This window comes from Canis lupus, chromosome 12 (genome assembly GCF_011100685.1).
Source record: "Canis lupus familiaris isolate Mischka breed German Shepherd chromosome 12, alternate assembly UU_Cfam_GSD_1.0, whole genome shotgun sequence".
Classification (NCBI taxonomy): domain Eukaryota; kingdom Metazoa; phylum Chordata; class Mammalia; order Carnivora; family Canidae; genus Canis; species Canis lupus.
The window spans coordinates 9,744,940-9,767,681 of record NC_049233.1 but is presented as its reverse complement, the minus strand read 5'-3'; the positions used below and the strand labels follow the sequence as shown (position 1 = coordinate 9,767,681).

At 47.0% G+C, this 22,742-nt stretch overlaps 2 long non-coding RNA genes across 2 annotated transcripts; both read right to left on the bottom strand.

Annotated features, from left to right (window-relative positions):
- Positions 1–2,507: 2,507 nt before the first annotated feature.
- Positions 2,508–4,976, bottom strand: LOC111098152. Its single transcript, XR_005367374.1, has 3 exons — positions 4,507–4,976; positions 3,148–3,941; positions 2,508–2,711 (listed from the first exon to the last, which is right to left on the bottom strand). It is a non-coding gene; the product is annotated as an uncharacterized LOC111098152 (long non-coding RNA).
- An 8,547-nt stretch (positions 4,977–13,523) lies between these two features.
- LOC111098151 lies at positions 13,524–17,910 on the bottom strand. Its single transcript, XR_005367373.1, has 3 exons — positions 17,745–17,910; positions 15,514–15,566; positions 13,524–14,415 (listed from the first exon to the last, which is right to left on the bottom strand). It is a non-coding gene; the product is annotated as an uncharacterized LOC111098151 (long non-coding RNA).
- Between the last annotated feature and the right edge of the window lie 4,832 nt (positions 17,911–22,742).

The window sequence follows — 22,742 nt, the reverse complement described above, 5'->3', positions numbered from 1 at the left end:
CATGAGTCAGCAGGAGCCAAGCCAGGGATGGATGAAAAACTAGCCTCGGTCTACTTCCGGGAGGTCACCTACCTCGTGGTACAGGACACAGTTCTGAAAACGGCTTTATTCTTCGACGCTTGCGGATGGACTGGGAGGCTGGGACAGAGAGCTCAGCCACAGCCCCCCACACACCCACACACTCCAACCCCCATCCTGAGGGGGCCAGCAGCAGGGCAGAGGGAGGGAGAGAGGCTGGGGCCACAGATACTTGATATGGAGAAGACTTGCTAGGTCATGGAGTGGGTCCCCCCGGGAAGATGTGGCAGCAGAGAAACCCCGCCTGCTCATTTCATGCTCTGGCTGAGGGCGCAAGCTGGAGATGAGAGCAAGTTGAAATTAGATGGGAATTTATTTAAGGCCTTTAAACATTTCTACACTCAGGGCCTCGAGAGAACCACAGATCATCTCCTCCACAGCCTTCATGGGAGCCACGCAGGGACACATCAGGCCACTGGGCCACCCCAGCACATGGAGGGTGGGGAGCAGGATGCTCCCTATGCCCCTCGGCCCAGAAGATCTCTGCCGGTATATTCTGGGGCTTGAGGTGGCCCGCACGTCCCCATTTGCCCTGTCTGGTACCTCAGACCAAAGGTGTGGGGCAGTGGCGGTGTCCTCTGGTGTATCCTGTGCTCCAGGGGAGGGCTGAACAACTAAGGGTGGGGCTAAGCCAAGGACAAGGCCTCTCCATTCATTCTCTGAGTCCATCACAAGGGGCTGGGCCTTAGCAGCCTGCTCCCAGTATGGGGTCACTTTTCTGATAGGTAGTGTTGCCTCATAGATTTCTCTAAGCTTTACCCAAAGTACCCAGATACAGCTTTATAATATCTCCAAGAACGAAATGAAAAAATAGTACAGGTGCAGTACTGTGCATAGTTATCAGCATGGGCTCTAGAACCAGACTGCCTGCGTTCAAATCCCAGCACTGCCACTTACTGGCTGGGTGACCTTGGGCCAGTTACTTAACTTCTCTGGGCCTCAGCTTCTGTACATGTATAAGTGTGGAGAGCAATAAGGGCCATCGAATAGGGTGGTTGTGAGGATAAAATGTGCTAAGTTGAATCAAAGTGCTCACATAGGTCCCTGGCTCACGGGAAGTGGTCGATAAGTGTTACCTATGATTTTTTTCTGTATGTTTAATAGTATCTCCAAGGGATTCTGCTGGAAGTTGGAGAGCAATTGTACTGATGAGTAAGTATGACCATAAAGCTCTAGTTCTTAACCTCCTCAGGGAAGGTTCTGGAAAGATGGTGGGTCTACTGTCTAATTGCCTATACATTCATATATTCATTTGCTGTATGTTCATTCATTTGACATCTTTCAAGCACCCATGAGCCACCTGGGGATGTAGAGATGATGAACACGTGGCCACTGCTGCTCAGTGCTCACATTCATGCCAATGCATATACAGGGAGGCTTGTGCCCCACACTCACCTTCCTTCCCACCTGAACTCGAGGCAGCAGCTCTCCATCCAGTGAAGAGACAGCCATGCAATCGACTATTTACAGTTGGATGCAGGGAGTGCTCATGGAAGCATGCAACCACTATAGAGAGGAGAGAGCTGGGCATACTGGTGGGGGTGGTCGGCGGGGGGGTGGGGGGGTGGGGGGAGGGCCGTGGTGGTGACAGGATCAGGGGACATATCTCCAAGGGCTGATGTTTGAAACTCAAATGGCAGGTCAGGGTTTCAGGGGCACTTATTGATGTGAGAATCACAGGGTTAATTTCCAAGTGTGGGCTCTGGAGCCAGAATCCTGGTTCTGTGTCATTTAACCTGTCTTTGCCTCTGTCTTCTCATCTGTGAAATGGGGATAATAGTAGTACCCTCCTTAGAGGGTTATTGCAAGGACCATGTGAGTTTATATAAGTAAAGCATTGAGTGGAGTGCTTGGCACTTAGTGAATGCTACATACATTTAAACTATTGCTATACTATCAGGAATACATTTAACTATAAATACAGAAAATCCAACTAACTAGTGACATAGTGACATAGAAGAGTAATGGGAGTTATTTGTGCTCTGCGACCAGAAACCCAAAAACAGGAGGTGTGGTGAGCAGCCTCTCAGATTGCTCCTGGTGACCCCACTTCCCATTCATGGGATGACCCCACTCCTCATTCATGCCACGGCATCCCTTCAGGGATGAAGCTAGGAAAAGGCTGTGACTTCCATCGTGGGAGCTCTCTGGCCTGCCCTCAGAAAACCAGCTGCCACACTGTGAGGAGACTCAGGCAGCCCGTAGAGAGGCCCACATCCTGGGAAACAGGCTGCCAGGAAGAAATCACACAAGTGGGTTTGGAAGCTAATTCTTCATCTCAGTCGGGCCTTGAAATGACTGTAGCCCTCCTAGCTTGACTACAGCCTTCATGAGAGATCCAGAGGCACCCAGATAGGCTCTGCCAAGATTTATGAACTACAAAAACTAAACAAATGTTTCGTTTTTTAACCCAATAAATTTGGGGTACTTTATTGTGCAGCAATAGATAACTCATAAGGAGGCCACCTGGGGCTTGTACGGTGGCTCAGTGGGGTCTCCATGTTGCCATCAAGGATCCAGGACCCTTCTGTCTGTCCATCCCTCCACTGTAACTTGAGGCTTTCACCCTCAGAGTTACAAGACAGCTGTTGCACATCCAGATGTCACATTTGTATACTGAGCAGGAAGAGGGTCTAAAACCAGAGAGGGGGCAGGCCTGGTGCTATCCCAGGGAAGCTGCCCAACAGCCTTCAAATACATCTCATTGGCTGGAAGACACCCACGGCCACCCCCAGTCCCACAATGAATTGGAAGGGTGGACCAGATGACCTCTAGGGTCTCAGGATACCAAAGTTCCACCCCGGAACCCAGCAAGGGCTAATTCAGGCTGTGTAGGAGAATGTGAGCCCTTTGAAGGTAATGATCTGTCTAATTCAGCTGTGATTCCCAGGGCCTAACCCAGCACCTCCCATGGTAGGTACCCAAATAATGTTTTTTGAATGAGTGATCTAGGTGAAAGCCTTCAGAGGCAGGGATCGTATCTCCCTAGTTTTTATATCCCTGATGCTTGGTGGGGCTCTTAGATATGATTGTGTTATGGTGCTATCACACCAAGGGCAAGGACCATACCTTGTTATTCTGTGCAGCCTGGTGTCTGGCCCAGTGCTTGACACATAAAGGGGTATGCTACAGGGTGTGCTGTATAGTTGAACCCTCTGGTTGACCAAGAGCTCTGGTCTCCGGGCTCTTCCCTCAGGAGGTTTGCTTGACCTTGTGGGTGTAGTCCGCCATCTGAAATGGGAACCGGGTGCCTTGCCCTCCTGTGAAGGAAGAGGAATACTTGCTTCTCCAGTGGGTCTGCCCTTTCCTGGTTGGGATTGTCTCTGCCTGCAAACTTAATGATGGGGAAGCCTGCTACTGGCTGTCTCTGGGTCTGCCCTGGGGGATCAGCCCCCAGCTGGCGAGGCAGAAGGCTGGGTCCTGCCAGGACACCTCACCGAGACAGACTTCCTATGTTCTCTGTGGACTCCAGAGCCCAATGCAGGGAGGTGCAAGGACAGAGAGCACTGGTTCAAAGGAAGGTCCCTTTTGGGGGGCAATCCAAGGATCTGCTCTGGTGGCAATGCCTCAGTTGGGGCATACCTAGATATGCTCAGAGGTGTCCTAGCAGCAAAGCCCTGATGCTCTTTACTCCCTGAAACCCATGTCATTCCCTGTCTGGAAGTGCCCATGACCCCTTCCCTCATCTGTTTTCCAATCAGACCCCACCCAAAAAGGGGGCGAGGAGTTGTCTTCTGAGTAGATTTGGCCCATTAAAAGGGTTTCCATGTCAAGAGATGTTGGTCAGACCCAAAGAATGTTCTAGGCGTCCATCATTTAGAAAATGATTCATGCAGCCACCATGGATCCTTTTCCCTGGAAGTCTGCAGAACAGGAAAAAATTTTCAGCTCTTTAGGAGGCAGGGGAACACATGAGGTGAGGTCTGGACAGTCCTTCCCCCGTGGCCCTCTGTCCCCAGTGCTTGATGGTTTTATTCTTTGGTGGAATATTCACTGCTTGGATGCATCCTGAATCCAGTGTGCTCTGTCACATTACGAACCCCACAGCACCGTAGAGATTGTTGCCTACATCCCCCCAGCTAGACAGGAAGTGCCTTGAAGGCAAGGGCTATTCAGTGTTCATTCTGCAGCCTCGAAACTTAGTGAACCCTCGGTAAATGTTAAGCATATGAATTAATGAACAAATGCCTGATGGCACCCTCGGGAGCCATTTAGATCCATCCCTTGCTTTGCAAATGAGTTAATAGGGCTTTGAGTTGTCAAATGAAGATCTTGTGTCCCCATCACCAATTGGGAGAAACAGTGTATTTTTATATTTGTGCCAAGTCAGGCCCTGAATCAAGTCATTGTGAAAAGTGAAGGCATGCTCAGAGAAGACACACCTGACCACGTAGGTACCTTCTGAAATTAAAAAGAAAATTATCATACCATGTGTTCTGGAGACTCTTGCTCATCAGCAGGTTTAATGTTCATAGCGTTCGTGTTAGATATCACCATCTCCATCTATCGGTGGGGAAGTTGGAGGTCCAATAACACTATCTATCATTGGTCTGGGCAACTATGAGAGCAGGTTCCTATAATCTAGCAGCCCTGTTACGGAGGGTGGAAACCGAATCACACACCATACTTGCTTCCTGTTGGTGTTGGAACGAATGCCCCCAAATCTGGTGACTGAAAATAACACAAATTCATCATCCCACTGTCCTGGAGAAGTCTGCAATCAAGGCACCAGCAGCAGGGCTGTGTTCCTCTTGGAAGCTCTGGGGGAGAATGTGCTTTCTTGCCTTTTGAGCTTCTAGTGGAAGCTCTGGCTCCTGCCCCTTCCTCATATCACCCCTCACATCTCCTTCTCTGACTCTGACCCTCTTGCCTCTGTCTTTGAAGAACATTTGTGATCATCTTGGGCCCACCTGTATAACCCTCCCTCCCTTCCCTCCTTCCCCCACTCTTACCTTCATCCTCCCTTCCCTCCGTCTCTTCCTCCCTCTGTCTTTCCCTTCAGTCTTTCTTTTTTGGGAGTAATTGAAATCAACTGGTGAGTAACTTTTACCTCCAGATCCCCAAGGAGCTTGAAGCTCACAACCCAGAACTCTCCTTACACATGTTAGTGGATATGAACCCCTCAGCTGTTTCTGGACACTGGGTTCATCCATGTTCTCCCCAGTCCTCCAGAGGGGTGAGGTCCAGAACTGGACATAGAATGCTGAAGGAACCAAGGGAATGGGTCTCTTTCAGCCCCATAGGTATCATCTAGCATAGTTCTAGAATTTTGAGAAATGCTGGTGACAAGGGGAAGGGAGGAGGGTACAAAGGAAGGGAGGGAGGAAGAGAGGGAGAGGAGGAAGGAGAGGGAAGGAAGGAAGGAAGGAAGGAAGGAAGGAAGGAAGGAAGCAAGCACAGCATGCTGTGGGAGTGTGTGGAGACCCTGCAGGCCACTTGTGTACACTGGGACACATGATGGATACCACTATGGAGCTCATTTATTTAACACAACTTTATTGAGCACCTGGTGCTGTGCTGGGCACTATGGGTGAAACAAAGATAAATAATAGATGAGGCATGCCCTCAGGGTGCCTTCTGTCAAGCAGGGAAGTGCGGATCTGAACACAACTAATTTTAATTCAGGGAGAAAGGAAGAAGATGGTAGCCCCCTGATGAGAGAAGCATGGGTCTGAGCCCCAGAGCTCCAGGCTAGCAGCTTGGCTCTTTGTCATTATTGACTGGCTGTGCAGGGATGGCAGTAGCGTGAGAAGGAGCAGGGAGCAGGGCTGTGTCTGCATTTACTGCCCCACCCCCTTGGGAAGGGACGAGGTCGCAGCACTCCAGCACTCCCTGGCCATTTAGCGAGTCCGAGTGTCTCTGGGGAAGCAGGCCCTGGCTTGCTGGGGACAATGAGCTCCCTCGACAGCCCCCTGCAATGTTTCCAGGCCATCTGCTTCCCATCTTGGTGATTGTGCTCTGTTTCTGTGCTGAGAATTTTCACTGGTGCACGCTTGCCCAGAGGTGTGTGTGACACACACACACACACACACACACACACACACATACGGATGCACATGCTGTGTCATTGCTATCACTAGGATGTAATAATTGCAGCCTGGACACAGCACCTTCAGGGATGCCTCTGTCACCTGTCCCCCACCATGGCTGCCCCCTCCACCCACTCCCTCTAGGGGTGGCACCCCTCCACACCTGCCTTCCTGCCTTCCTTTCCTGTTCTGCCCAGAGATCCTGGGTGCCTCTCATTGCCTCCCTCCTCCTCCTTTCATCTCCATTCGTTCCCTCTCTGCCTATTCAGTCAGATGCTGCCTCTTTCCACTCCTCCTCGAAGTGCTGTGTGTATGCACTCATGCATGTGTGTAAAAGAGAAAGAAAGGACAGAGGGAGACCATTCCTTTTAAGAGTTTTCCTCCTTGATTGAGCTATAGTTTCCTGCTGAAGAATCATAAATGTAGCAGAGACCATTTCAACTGCCCGGGGAAGCATGATGCATAAATCCCAGCAGGATGGGGCCAGGATATCTGAATGAGGCAACAAAATCCAACCTCAGTGAGTGGAGCTTCCCCATGCACCTGCTGCCCCCCTCCCACCACCACTACCACGTTGATTGGCTTTTGCTTGTCCTAGGGCCACATCTTAACATCACAGGGAGAAAGCACAGGCCAGCCCTGGGCAATGGTGATGCCTCCTGGCCTAGACAGGGCTGGAATTCCCCTGTCCTTGAGGAGGTCACAAATCAACATAGACGATGAAGGTTGGCCAAGAGGCTGGCAGTGCTCTGGGCCCTGGGGGTGGAGTGGGGTGGGGGTGGGGCCTGAGGACCAGGGAGGGGAAACAGGCGCTCTTCATTCCTTCAGGCCTGGTGTCTGTACATCTACTTAAATTACTTGCCTGAATCAGTCCTCGCCATACCTCTGAGAAGTCTGTATGGATTACTGGGGTTCTGGAATGAGGCTATTAAGGCCCAGAGAGGTTAGACATCACTCCTGAGGACACAGCTATTGCGTCATCAGTTAGACTCAATTCCAGACCTGCCTTACTCTTTTACCACTCAAAGCACGTGTGGTTTCCTGGGAAGGGAGATGCTATAGCTTGGTACCTGGGCACGAACTTTGCATGTTGGCCCTGGTGAGGAGCAATCTCCTAAATAAATTTATACTCTTTGCTGGAGGCTGGGGCTTTGAGGAGGCCCAGTGGTGCTCAGGCTTTCGGTTGTCTGCCCAAGGCTATGGGTTTTGGAAACTAGATCCTGAAACCTGTTCCCTCATAAGGAAACTCTCTGAATTAAGCTTCAGACTTTCTCATCAGAATATGCATGATAATTTATATGCTTTCCTTATTTTATGCAGAGATATCAGAGTTTTCTATTTATGCAAAGGTATATCAGAGGCTATCGTGCCTTTCCCTTACACAGTGATGGCTTTCTACGCAAGCTTGCTGTAAGAAAGTCTGCTTGAGGGCAGCCCCGGGTGGCTCAGCGGTTTAGCGCCGCCTACAGCCCAGGGCCTGATCCTGGAGACCCGGGATCGAGTCCCATGTCGGGCTCCCTGCATGGAGCCTGCTTCTCCCTCTGCCTGTGTCTCTGCCTCTCTCTCCTCTCTGTATTCTCATGAATAAATAAATAAATAAAATCTTTAAAAAAAAAAAAGAAAGTCTGCTTGACCTGGGTGCAGGTAACAGCCCTGGGAGCAGCCCTCAATCAATAAAGGATGAGGATGTGTGGGTAAATATCCCAGCTTTCTCACCTCTCTGGAGGACAGCCCTGAGGCATCAGCTATATCTCCCAGAGGTCCAACCTTGGGGGAAGCCCCGGTATTCCCAGTATAACCTGCTCTCTGGAGTGCCTTGTGCTGGCTCTCTCCATTCCTGCTCTACTCTGGTTCTCCTGGGACCAACATCATATAATCTGCAGGTCCTTGCATCAGGTTTTACTTCTGGGGGAACTCAACCCAGGACAGTCACTCTGAGGAGGAAGGGTATCAGAACTCAAACCCAGGTCCGTCTGACTTCAAAGCCCACACACTTCATCTTTATCTTGCATATCTGGGTGACCAGGAAAGCCATACCCACTCATAGGCTTACCTTCTTTTTTTTTAAGATTTTATTAATTTATTCATGAGAGAGAGAGAGAGAGGTGCAGAGGGAGAAGCAGGCTCCATGCAGGGAGCCTGATGCAGGACCCAATCCCAGGACTCCAGGATCATGCCCTGGGCTGAAGGCAGGTGCCAAACAGATGAGCCACCCAGGAATCCCCATAGGCTTACCTTCTATAGGCAGATATGTATCACACTGAATCTGATCTTTCTCTGAGGATTCAGAAGGCACTTAATAAAGTTGCAAAGAACTCATTTCCCTTTTATATTGCAGGTGCTTCCAGGTATTAGTTTATAGCATGCTCACAAGCTAGCTAAGTTTAACTGAGTCTCTCTGCTCACCTAACTAACCAGTCTCACCCTGTAGGCAAGGGAAGGAAGCTTCTCTGTGGTCCCAGTCTCCTTCAAAGGTAGATGGCCTGCTTCTCCCTCTGCTGTGCTCTGTGTGTGTGTGTGTGTGTGTGTGTGTGTGTGTCTCATTAATAAATAAATAAAATCTTAAAAAAAAAAAAACCTGAGTGGTCTTTGTTTGCTCCCCTTGCAAAGGAGACAAGTTAGAGAGAAGGATATGGAGGGTGCTGGCCAAAATGCAATTTCCTGAAAGCACATGACATATGATATTGACTCACATTTTCATCAATGTTAACTCCCTTGAAGTTGAGACAAGTATCTTCCTACTTCTCCAAGACTCTTCCCTTTTATCCAGCATTTGCAATACGGTCTGGGTGGGAACATGCACCTTTCCTGTTGGGTTTTGCTTGGCAATCCCTCAGGGTCCATGGAAGGCCAGCCCAAGTGGCTAAGCTGACATCTGATCTGGTTCAAGGGCTAAAGGTTCAATGAACATTTGAAAATTTGACCTGGGGAAGTGGTTGCCCCAGGGAGGTCAAGGCCAAAGATGGAATCAGGAGAGGACCTGAAACCTGGAGTAGAATTCGTATTAACTGCTTGTTTTCCCTACTGTCGTGGCCTATCCTCTACTGAGATACCTGAAAAGACACGCACATAGGCACACACTGATGAATATGGGTGGATTTCTCTGTCTTAGGTCTCGCTTACAGGATGAGGCTTTCTCTTCCCTCTTGCTACTTTATTCCACATTTTCAGTCATTTTCCCTAATGAAACCATCGGGCAGAACTAATCCAAACATCGACTTAATTAATCAACATTTGGCAGTCTATAACTACATGCTCCAGTCCAAATTACTTGTGACAACTTTCTTAATACAATACCAAAACATCTACAGGGAGGCAGTGGCTCCGTCAGCTGGCTGGAGAGCACAGCTCTTCAATTTATCTCATATATTTTAATAAAGTCGCAATGAATCTCCAGTCCCCAGGTATGACAGGGGGCATTTTGCTACCAGAAAAAAATATCATTATTTTATTTTTAACTTAGTCAAGAAAACATAAAATGCCCTTGTGGAATAAACACGTTCTCGCCAAAAGCTACCCCTGGATAGAGGATGAGTTCTTGCCCCAAGGGTGCCTTTGGGTCAAGTGTTCCGACCAGTAGGGTCCCTGGGGGCCGGTGCTCCGGCTAGCCAAGAAAGTAACTGCAGCCAGAATCTTTCCAAAAGCTGTGATTCTCTTTCAGAGACTGCCCCTCCAATAGGAAGAAAAATCAGAATAAAAATTATGATTTTTCTTATTTATTACTTCGTGGTTCACAGAATACTTTCATGCACCTGGTCTCACTTGGTCTTATGATATCCCTGGGATATAGGTAAGGGAAGAATCTATTCCTTCCTGTCTCCGTCCCTTATTCAATACCACTACACCTTAAGTGTACTTAAATGTACACCCTACTGGGTTCTAGGAGCTGGGCTATCCATTAGAGACTCAGAGGGTAAGCAAGGTAGATTCAGGTGAGCAAGGTAGATGTGATCTTGCTGTGCTAGCCATCTGAATTTAGCCCTCCAGGTCTCCTACTGTAGGCTGACCTTCAGGGACTGTATCTCCTGGGCAACCTGCCCTCCTCCTTCCCGCTAGGTTTGGCCAATGGGAGGGAGGAGACCAGGGATGAGAGATGGTGGAGGCTGAGGTGCTCATCCCCCAGCTCTGTCCCTGGCTGGCAGAGTCTGCATTTCTCCACCCAAGGCCAGCTCCTATTTCTCCTAATTATAATGGAGCGATCTCAGATTTTAGCGACCACTATCTCCTCTTGTCCCTACGGGTCTAGGAGAATAAGGCCTTCACACTCTTGCTACCCCAAATTCTCAAAATCAATTTCTCCACTAGAATACACCATGCATTTTCTGCAGGACTATGTTACATGTAACTTCATATAACTTATAGGCTCGTGGCCATTAATCAATTAATTATAAATGTGATATGTGCTACAAAAGGTGGGTGCAATGTTGTGTGAGAGTATGTAAATGGGCATCTGACTTCCTCTAGGCAACCAGAAAGGATTTCCCTGCAAGGGTGATATTTAAGGGGCTGAGGAGGAGTAGCTATGAGGATTTTAGATTGGGTGGGGTGGGCAGTGTTCCAGGCAGAAAGAATGACATGTTTGAAGTCCTGTAGGCTGGAAAAAACTTGGTTTTAGAAGGAAGCTGGGAGGGCCACTGATGTGAGTGGCCTTTAAAAAGGCCGTATGTGATCACGACTGAAAGCCCCTTTGGGTCAAGGAGAAGGCAAAGAGGGTGGGAGGAGACAGACTCCAGCTGGGATTCAGGGCTGGGACAAGGGCATATAAGTGAGACACCAGGGCACAGTATAGAAGGCAGTGTTCCCTCTTGGGGCCATGCAGGTGTAAGGGCAGTCCTGACAGTGATGTCTTCTTAAATTTTGTGCCCTAGGTGCCTGATGTGTTTCATCCTAGTCCTGGCCTTACATAGGGAATTCTGAAAATAACACCGGGGAAGGGAGAGTTCTGGGGTGAATATGAAGACAAGAACCAAGAAAGGTTGCCTGAGCAGAAAGGCAAGTTTAAGCAGAGATAAATTCAAAGGGAAAAAACTAGGTTTGAAGCAAGGGAATCAATGCTGAAGTTCAGAACTGCACAGGGGAGACAGGAGTGAGGAAGATTGTCTATCTAGCTGGTAGGGTAGATCTGAGCTCACTCTTCTAGGACATCTGTGACCTTGTCTGTGTATGGGGAGGGAGCTGTGAAGGGCACTGAGCCTGAACAGGCATGTTCTCCTTGGCCAGAGCCAAGAGCATTTATTGGAAATTTTTTATTTCCTGCATATAGCTTGTAAGTAATAGAGCTGGTACTAGAATCCAGAGCTCTTGACACCTGGCCCAATGTTCTGGCTAAAAATATTATCAGCAGCAATGGCCTGAGACCCCAAGCAATTACCTTTCCTGTACATTTTAGAGTGCCCTGCCCTGCCCTGCCAGGGTACCCTGCCAGCCTGTCCCTTCCTTACTAGCTGCAAAGAGTTTTGCCAACTGTGAAGGTCAAGGAAATAGTCCACACACGCACACAACCACCCCACTTCTGGCATCATTTTCAAGTTAGCAGAGTGTCTCCAAACCACACTCCTTTTTGATGATTTACTAGGAGAAGTCAGAGAACTTACTGACAGCTGTTGTACTCACGGTTATGATTAAAGGAAAGGATACAGATTTAAACCAGCCAAGGGACATAGGACATGAGTTCAGGGAAGGGGCCAAATGTGGAACTCCCACTATCTTTTCCCTGTAAACTTACAGACAGCATTACTTCTCTGCTATCCATGTGTGATAATGCATCTCGAGAATTGCCAAGCAGGGAAGTACGCTCAAGACTTGGGGTCCAGAGTTTTTACTGGGGCTCCATCATACACTGCCTGTGAAGTTGACCTTGTTTCCAGCCCTCAGGAACCACATGGCCCAGAACCTCCATTGTAAATCTCACTCTGTTACACCATCCAGTGGCCAAAGCCCCCAGCAAGCAGAGATACTGCTCTCAGACATGACATTCCAAGGGCCTAGTAGCCAAGGGTGGAGGCCAGATCTTTCCTGGGGTAAAGCCAATTCTTCACTGCACATCAGCCCTTGTGAAAGACCTCTGTGTACCTGCCAACAGCTCTGAGAAGGAAGCCTATGGGAAACCTTGTTTAGTAAGCCTATAGCCTGCATCAGTTTCTCAGATGGTAGACGAAGGATCTAAGGATATTTATTCCAATTTTTTAAGAACACAGTTATTGTTTTGTTTTACTACAAAATTAACAAATGCACATAGTAAATTTCTCTAACAATACAGAAATGTATAATATAGAAAGTTCCCCAATCATACAACATAATCCAGAAGCATATATAAAACAGAAAGTTCCCCATAATTCAAGAAATAACTATTCCTAAAAATTTGGTTTATATTTTTCCATTTTTTCATGCATATTTTAACATATAAATATGTAATTACTTTTAACAAAAATGATATACTATATATAGTGTTCTGCAACTCGCTTTTTCTCCTTAACGGTATATCATAGATATGACATAGAAATGTCACCACATATAAATGAACCTCATTTTTTCAACAGCTGAAGAGTATTCCAGTGTGAATGTACCACAGTTTATTTAGTAGCTGAATAGTATTCCAGTGTGAGTGCACGATTTATTTAATCAATTGTTTTTGATAGGTATGTAGGTTATTGCCAATTTTTTTCTATGGCAAACAATGGTGCGATGAACATCCTTGTACATATGTAATTGGGCCCTGTGCTAAAATTTCTGTAGGGCAAACTCTTAAAAGAGGAATTTCTGGATTAAAGGATACGTGCATTTTGCAATTTAATAGATCTTGCCAAATTGTACTCTAAAAAGCTCATCCAATTTATACTCATATTAGCAATGTATGGGAGTGCTGGATTCCTGCCCTCTTGCCAATTGGCTGTTATTAATCCTTTACATAAATCCAAATATTTAGAGTAAAACCAGCATTATGTCTCTCGTTCCTAGAGCTGGATGGCTGCCCACTTCCCCATCAATGTCCCCATGGGGGAACAGCTCTCCTAGCCTCAGCCCTAACTTGTGAGAATTGGGTGGTAGGGAATGTGGGTGGCCCAAGAAAGCTGAACTCTAGGGTAGCCCGGGTGGCTTTGCTGTTTTGCGCCGCCTTCAGCCCAGGGCCTGGTCCTGGAGACCCGGGATCGAGTCCCACATCGGGTTCCTTGCATGGAGCCTGCTTCTTCCTCTGCCTGTGTCTCTGCCTCTCTCTCTCTCTTTCTCTCTCTCTCTCTCTCTCTCTGTCTCTCATGAATAAATGAATAAAATCTTAAAAAAAAAAAAAGAAGAAAGCTGAACTCTAGAGGAAAGCAGTTAAATGGGAACTGATTGAATGTTTTGTTCATGCAGACACTTGGTTTGAGGTTGAACATTTGAAATTTACTCGCCTAGGTATGCCTAATGCCCCACGGTTTTTCTCTAAGTTAGATGTATTAGCTTTCTATTGCAGCATAACGAATTACTACAAATTTAGTAACTTAAAACACCATGAATCTATTATCTCACAGTTTCTGTAGATTAGAAGTCCAAGTATGGTGGCACAGGGTTCTCTGGGTTCTCTGTTTAGGATCTCACCTGTGGTGGGGGCTGCAAATCCATCTGAAGCTGAGACTGGTTACTTGTGGTCTTATGACTGAGGTGTCTGTTTTCCTGCTGGAAATTGGAATGGGATGGTTCCCAGCTCCTTGAGGCTGCCCTAAGGTTCTAGCCATGTGGACCTCTGACAACATGCCAACTTCTTTCTTGAGAGCCAGCAGGAGGGTCTGGCCCTGGTCTGCCATGACAGAGTCTTATATAAAGCAACCGTAATCACAGGAGTGAGTATCTCATCATATTCCTAGGTCCCACCCACACTCAGTGTGAGGGGACAATTCAGTATCTTGGAGTCCAGCCTACCACCTTAGCGAATATGAGAATGGATTCTGTGTAAACTGGGCTTCAGGGGAAGGCCTGGAGGAGGGCTGTAATCTCAGGTGGACTGTCCTTTGGCAGGATAATTCTAGTCCGTTTCTGTTTTTTGCCTTCTATGTGTTACTGTGGAAAGTTCCTGATGAAGCACACAATAGTACCATGTAGAGTGTCTGCTGGATCTCACCTCCCTTTTTCTGCCTTGTCACTTCACTTAAAGGGATGGGTCCAGGTAGCCATGATTATTCCACAATGGGGTAGATGATAGACCAAAATAGACCAATCAATGTCTCTTTCCTGAATATCTGGAACTAGGATTGAAGATATGCAGTAGTTGTTGGAGGTACTAAAGCTGGGAGGATCTGGACCTCAGACGGGGGCAGCAACTTTATGCCACCTGTACAGAGAAGAAGGAATTCAATCAGGAAAGAAAAACTAAAGGTAACGTGTGGAGAGAGATAATGATAGGGCGACAAATTCAAATGGCTTTCCTGGGACTGAGGGGCTCCCAGTACATAGCACTGTCCATGCTAAAAGCAGATGAGTTGATCATACTCAATAAAAAAGAGAGACCTATAGCCTCAGACAGGGACAGAGGAGCTTCCTTGAATCCTGATGCTCCCAGCCCTGGAAGAAGCCTGGCTGGGTTTCTTGCCCTAAGTCCCATGGACCACCCCAAAACCTCCCAATCCCTTTTTGTTTAAACTGGTCTGGAAGTTTAACTTCTGGGAAGACCATACTTTTCAGTCTCCCTTGTCCTCAGAGTGGCCCCGTGTGACTGGATCCTCTGCAGTGGGGAGGTAAGCAGAAGGGATGTGTCATTTCCAGTCCCAGGCAGTTAGCCCTGAGTGTATGAGCTCCACTCACCCTCTCCACAACCCTGCAGCTTAAGTGACCAATGTTGGGATATTAAGGAGGGAACTGCTCAATCCTGATCACAGTCCGAGAGCTGCCAAGGAAGTCTGCTGGACCTCAGAGGGCTTTGTGTGAGCAAGAAATAAAACTTTTTGTGTTAAACCACTGAGATGTCAGAGCTTATTTCTCTCCAACAGAGTTTTCTGACTAATACAGTGGATTTCTTTTACTCTCAACCAGAAAAGGTTTTTACTAAGACAGCTCAGGTCACCAGTATCAACTGTTTTGGAATGCCTAAAAAGGTTCTTATTTTGCTCACCTACAGAACAATCGGAGATGCTGACCAGTCCACACCCAGGGTCAGGATTCAGGTGCCAGAGTGCAGAACAGGAGCTAAAGGATGACAGCTGACTTTGCTAAGGTTTCTCCTTCCCTGAGCCAGTTTTAAGCCCATCAGAAGATAACAGATGTGAGGATCCAGGCAGACAACCCGTGTGATCAGAGCAGGGCAGTCAGCAAGGCACCTCCACTGCATTTGGGTCAACTGAAGAGACTAGAGTCTGGGGTCTGGGGATTGGGCCAGGCAAAGGTGGACACTTGAGGACAGACTCACCTGGTAGCAGGAATCCTAGGTACTCACCTGTCCAGTAGCATCTGCTTAGGGAAGGTAGAGCTTGGTTTCCAGATAAACTCCTAGAAACACAGACATTACCAAAACTAACTCAAGAAGAAATAGAAGATCTGAACAGACCTATAACAAGCAAAGAGATTGAATCAGTAATTAAAAAAAAAAATTCAATAATGTCCAGAAATTCGTAAATTTGTAAATTCTACAAACGTTTCAAGAAAAATTAACAATAAGCCTTCCCAAATTCTTCCAAAAAAATCAAAGAGGAGGAGAAATACTCGAGGAAGAAGTAACACTTCCTAACTCACCTTGTGAGGTTGGTACTCCACTGACACAAAAGGCAGGCAAAGTTTGCCGGTATCCCATAGAGATAGAGTATCCCATAAGGTAGGGGGAGCTCACACCTACAGTCTGCTGGGATGCCTGTAGGCCCAATACAAATGAAATGGAGATGCTGGGCTGGATGGGCACCTGGGACAATTAGCTCAGGGTTCCTCAGGTCACTCCTGCTAAAAGTCCTGTCTTTACTGCATAATGTCCCTTACAACACCCTCTTCTTCTTTTGGTCTTCCAACCCACTATCTTACCCACTCAATGACAGGCATCTTCTGAGACTACATTCTTGTTGCTGTCTTGTCTTTTCCTTGTCCTAGTCAGTCCTTTCCATACCATGCATACGAATCACCTGGGGTCTTGTTCTAATGGAGACTGGTTTAGTTACTATGGGGTAGAGTCTGAGACTGCATTTCTAACAAATCCCAAAGGAATGTCCATACTTCCATCCTAGAGCAAGATTTTGAGTATCAGGGGTCTAGAACACCCATCCCAGAAATGCCTTTTGACCCCAATATATATAGCTGTCTCAGGAAATTCTAGGTGAGTCATCTCTAGCTAGGTAACCCTGGACAACAAGACTGTTCAACCTGTGCCAAGGAGAATCAGGAGCCTGTCTTCATCACAGCAGAGGCCACATACACCACACACACATATACCACACACACATGCACACGCATGCTGCAACAGCTTGTAACACCCCACATACCACACTCACATCAGCACTCCAAATACCCCCACATACCATATACACACATTCACAGACATGCAATACTCTCCAACATCCCCACATACCAAACACACATATACACACACATGACAATACTCCCAACCCCAATATACCATGATACACACATATTAACACCTCCTAACACCCCCACATGATCCCCAACGTGAGCAGGCTCACAAGACCACGCTGTGGAGTATGAAGCACTTTCTAAACCAAAATGCTTCTAAACAGAAGACAGCCTTTTGCCTCAGGAAGGGCTGGAACCTCGGGTGAAGGCCAACAGGTAGGTGGAGGCAGAACAAAGGAGATCTTGAAGGGCCAGAGGAGAGTCCAAACTGAAGGAAGGCAGGCTAGAGGCAAAGAGGCTGCTATAGGGCCTCTGAACTCCAGGAGATGCTTACTGCAGCTTAAGGGGCTGCTGGATAACAACAGATGTACAGGGCTCATGAGACATGATCCAAATTCTACAAGATGAGAAAACAATGGTGACTAGGTGCTAGGTGACTTGCTCCTGATGGCAGGAGTCATGGATCCATGGGACCACCCAGAAATCGCATTACTGCCTCCTAAGTCAGCTCAGAAGCTTGGTGGGGGACTTGGAGTGGCCCTGAGTGTTGATGCCTCCCCTCTGAACAAGGAAAAGAACAGGAGGGTGACAGGGGTCAGTCCAGGGAGGGTCTGATAGCACTGTGGTCCTAGGGTGATGAGGGAGGGAGTCCTCTATTTCTCCCTGGAGAAGGTGACCCGGTGACAGGATGACAAAGAGGTCACAGTAGAACTGCTTCTTTAGCTCCTTCTGCCCTTTCCAGACTGAACCAGGCAACATGCAGAACTGACACAAGAATGGGGTTTACAAATGCTCTTGCTCCTAGTCACACTCTTATAAGAATTTGTGATGCTAAAGGCAATCAGAAGGAACAATCATTGTCCTCACTGAATACACCTAAAGCATGAGGGATGCTTGCAGTTCATCCCTGGTCCAACACCTGCATATACACACACGTGTATACACATTTACATGCATATACACACGTACACACAGCACAACCTCTCTCCCAACACCCCTATATCTTACATTCCCATTCTTCACTCCCTACCCCCAACAGACAGACAAAAGAATAGGTATCTAGTGGTCCATGAGACCACAGGGGCATAGATGCTGGTGCAACCAGTATCTCACCTGAAGACAGAAATATAGAATTTTTCATTTGTCAAACTTCCAGCCAAACCAGAATCATGCAAGCTCTAGGTTTGGATCCAGAGCCCCACACTCTCTAGCTATGTGGCACTGGGCAGTGCTTCTGTCCTCTCTTAGAGTCAGTTTCCTCATGTAGAATATGAGCAGGACAGTCGCTGAAGAGCTCATACAAGACTTGGCTGAGGTCACACATGGGAAAATGCTCAGGAAGCTCAAGTATGGTATGAACATGAAAAGCCTCCAGTAACAATCACAACAGTGCATTGTTGACATCACTCCTGGGGACAAACACCCAGACTCCTGGAGGAACTGCAATACTTGCACAGCTATGCCCATCAGTGGACCCTTCTCTGAAGAATGATCCCTTGGTGGCATCCCAGGCTGACCACTTGAGGCAGAGGAGCATATAATCCCTGCTCCACTGTGCCTCTCCTCACTGCAAGCTCCCTCCCTGGAGGCAGGAACAGGGCAGGTGTTGTCAAACTCCTCTTAGGGATTACACTAATGATACATTTATCTCCTCGGCCAGGATGCGTGGCATCTTCAGCCAGGATGGCTCCCACTCTCAGCTTCCCAGACCGGCTGCCCCTCGTAGACACCTAGCCTGCTATTAAGTTGTTACAAGCCCCAGAAGTGTTATTCTGAGAAAAGGGACAAAGACAGCTAACATAAATCCCTCTGTAGTGCTCACCCAGCAAACACGCATTGAGCATTTGCTGCTTGCCAAGCTCTGCACTGGGATCCAGGATGTGAGATGGGAAGTTACAGTCCTAGCATTTAAGGAATACCCGGGCTGGAAAGGGAAGGAGATGTAATGCGTGTACTGAAGACCACAACACCAAAGTACCAGAGTAAGTGGCAGTGTCACTGGGAGAGAACATGACATGTTGAGGGAAGAGTGTGAAGCTTGTTGTGGCTGAAGCCTCAGGTCCATGGGGCCTGGGGCACTGATGTTCCAATGCTTACATGATTGACGTCTTCATATGTGTCTATCCTGGACCTCAGCTAGACTGGAAACTCCTTGAGGGTAGAGATGGTATATTTCTATTTAATTCTGGGTAATTCAATAAACATTTACTAAGAATATGTTCTATGCAGGGCACTCTGGTTTTTTTTCTTAAGGAGAGGTCAAAGACTAGGTCAAGAGTAGGTTTCTATCTGACAAGGGCTCCCAGTCTGGGGTGGGGGAGACCAACTCACCTGCTAAGGACTGCAGAGCAAGGTAGGAAGCACAGGGGCCTGAGTGGAAACACTGAGGGTTTAAGGAGTCCAAGGTGGGGTGGGAAAGAGATTAATGCAAACCAGGAGGAAGGTATGTGGAAGATGTGGTGTTGAGCTGGCTCTTAAGTGTCAACAGGAAAGATGGTGGGAAGTTTATAAGTGGAAGGACTGGTATATGGGAAGTCTCAAGGTTTGAAAAATGCAGGTCAGTTCTGGAATAATTATGAGATTCCCATGGCAGCAATGGTAGGGATATAGGGAGTGTGTGTGTGTGTGTGTGTGTGTGTGTGTGTAAGGTGGGGAAGGAGTTGAGAAAAAACTAAAAACGTCCACTACATAACACTTAGTGTGGGCCAGTCTGTTATATATCATATATATTTGCAACTTTTACATATATTAACTTACAACCTTCATAGGAGCACCATGAGGTAGATTGGTAGATTTTATTATATTACCCAAGGAATGTGAGGCACAGAGAGGCAAATTCACTCACCCGAGGTTACACAGCTAGAAAGCAGCAAAGTGGGGTTTGAACTCAGCCATTCTAGGTCCATGCTCTAAATACTACACTCCTCAGGTTCTGGTGATAAAATGTGGCAGAAACTGTTCATTGTCTGCCCACTGCCATTCCCTTCCTCTCTGTTGGCAGAATCGTGAGTTTCTTTGGCTATCTACTCCTCCCCACAAGATTCTAGGGTAAACCTCAACTCGTTTAAAACAATTACCCGTAGTCCCATAACCCTTGCCCGTCATTGGTTGAGAAAGTACATGTAACCTAATCCTGACCAATGAGAGAAGAGAATCCTGTTAGGGGACTTCAGGGAAAGGTTCTTTGCTAATGAGCAAAAATACCCAAGAGGAAATGACCCATCGTCTCTAATGTGGTGTTATCATGTCTAGAACTGTAGCAGTAATCTTACAACCAGGAGGGGAGCTAAACCAAGATGCTAAGATGGTGAATTGGAAAGATGCAGAGAGCCTACAGAGAACCTATATCAAGCCACCAAGTATATCAACCTGGGCAGTCCTTCTGCTTTGGGGCATCCTGTGGCAGGAGATCATTAATCTTCCCAGGTAAAGCCAGTTGATGTGAAGGTTTCTGTTACCTGTTGCCCAAAGCATCTTGGGATGCTTATGGAGATAGGCCATGAAAGGGTCTACCATGATGTACCCAGGCTGTGGCAGCCAGGAAAGAGGAGCCTCCAGGAGGATCCTTACAAATCACCAGTCATAGCTAGATAGTCCCATCCAGCCCTGGGTGGGGCTCACGCCCTACAGCAAAGCAGTGAGTGAAGACATGGGAGGGGGGCAGGGACCCAGCAGTTCTGGGGAGCAGGTGTGGCCCCACACTGAATCTGCCAGTGGCTGTGGGGAAGTCATCCCTCTGCTCTAAGTCTTAGATTTAATATCTGTGAAATGAACCGGTTAGATTAGACATTCTTTTAAGGTCCTTTCAGCTTTTTGATTCACTAATGAGTTGTCATCTGTCTAAACCCAGTAAGCTGCTTTACTAAAAAAATTAAGTGGGGGATGGTGGTAGCTAACGTTGGGAGTGGTGGATGGCTAGTTTATTCCAGAGGCTGCCTTTGTGTCACCAAGACTGGCTGAAAGGAATGTTTTCTCCACAAAAATGGAGCAGAAGGATTTGGGGTTGAGATCAGAGAGAGGGGCAACAGGGAAATCCTGGAGTGAGACATGGTTGTTTAGCACAATCGGGTGCTAAGTTGGCTCTGAGGACCACGAAAAGAACACTGTTCCCCTCATTACAGGGCAGGAGTGGGAGAAGGGAGAGTGGGCACTGGAGAGCCAGCTGCTGTGGCTCTTTGATCCCTCGGGCTAAAGTATCCTGGAGACAGAACAGCATCACCAACCCTATGCAGCTAGAAATACGGGATTGCTTTAGGCTGTAACATCTGCTTTACATTCATATCCAAAGCAACACTAGGCTAAATTTTAAGATGTAAAATATTTATGCAGAATTTTTTCTTCTCTTTCTTTTGTCCCCATTCCCTGACCTATCTCTTAGACTGTTTTCTGATCTTGCTTTTTTGGATGCTGGGGCCACCCCTTACCCATTACCACCCCTACCACTCCATTTTGTGTATCCCCCAGGCCTCTCCTTCCTGAACAACTCTGACATTGCCTTTTCCTATTTTAAATCCCAGTTCACCCACAGCTCCATTTTCCCAGTAGATTGGCCTCAGTTAAGTGTCATAAAGACAATCTGGTTTGACAAATTCGTATGGAATTATGAATGATTTTGACTTTTTACTAGAACTCTTCCTTCCTTCCTTCCTTCCTTCCTTCCTTCCTTCCTTCCTTCCTTCCTTCCTTCCTTCCTCTTTCTTTCCTTTGCATAAAAAGTTCACTAAACTGAATTAATATCTAATTGTCAAAAATATTGGATACCATAACAAAAGTGAAGAGGCTATTTTCTGGCAGGGAAGAGAAACTTGGGAGAAGGTAGGCAATGGGACATGTATTCAACTTTCTCTTTTATGTGCCTACCTTTTGTTAACCTCAAAAATATTCTATACAGTCAGCATATAAACTTGGCCCCTAGAAGCTATAAGGCCAGCATGCTTAGCCTGACAATGTTAAAAATACCTTTAAGTGGAAACACACACTGCTCTGAAAGTGGAAGGAAATGGGACTGGGTGACAGTGACATATGTTATGAAGCAAAAAAGGATGAAACTGTGGGAGACCTGGCTTGTGTATGCTGTACTAGGATTTAGACAGATCTCATAGCATATAATAGCTAACATGCACTAAGTGACCACTAGCCACTGCTCTGATGCCTTACATACATCACTTCATCAGTTCTTTCCGACAAATTAGTGATGTAGGCACTACCATTACTCTCATTTTACAGATGAGAAAATGGAACCATAGAGAGTTAAGAACTTTCTCAAGTTTGTGCAGCAGCAGAGCCAAGTTTTGAAATCAGGCATTGTAGCTCCAGAGCCATGCTCAGCATGGTGCTGCCTCTTGGCATCTGTGATATGGGTGGACCATCCCCCTCATGTCCTTGACTTCACACCGACTCACTGTGGTTAAGGGGCCCACCTTTATCTAAACTTTTTCCTATCCATTCCCTTCAAATGGCCTGTCCTATGCTCTATCCATCCTGGCTCATGACATGAAAATGCAATGAACCAATGTCAAAGTGTATAAGATGAGTCTTGTACTTTAGTTTTTCTGCTTGTTTGTTCCGTGTCTAGCAAAATGCTGAATACTATGAGGAGTAAAAAGGTCAATGCTATATGGTCCCTCCCTCAAGGAGCTCATAGTCAAGTTCAAAAGATAAATGTAAATAAGTCTAATGCTACATAGAGAGGGAGCCTGAGCCACAGGATAGGTAAAATAATAATAATAATAATAATAAAGAAGAGGACGAGATTACAGCCTGGGGGTTTGCTCTGGAGGTGGATGATGTAGCTTTGAGTTTGACTTTGAAGCCTGAGCTGAAGAAAAGAACAGTCCCACTGGCAGAAGCAGCATGAGCAAAGGCCTGGAGATAGAAAGGAATGAGCAGATTGGAGGAATGGGAAAATGGAAAATGACCTCATTAGGCAGTGCAATGGGAATAGCTGTCAGGGAGTAGGGGTTGAGTTTTGCCAAAAACAAAGTTTAGGTACAGACAGGAGTCTGAAGGGATTGGTTTTTACCTCCTTGGTATCATATGCACAGCTGTGCAGTGATGTTCTGACCACAGCACTTTAGATCCTGATTCTCAAATTGAGTTGCCCCAACTACC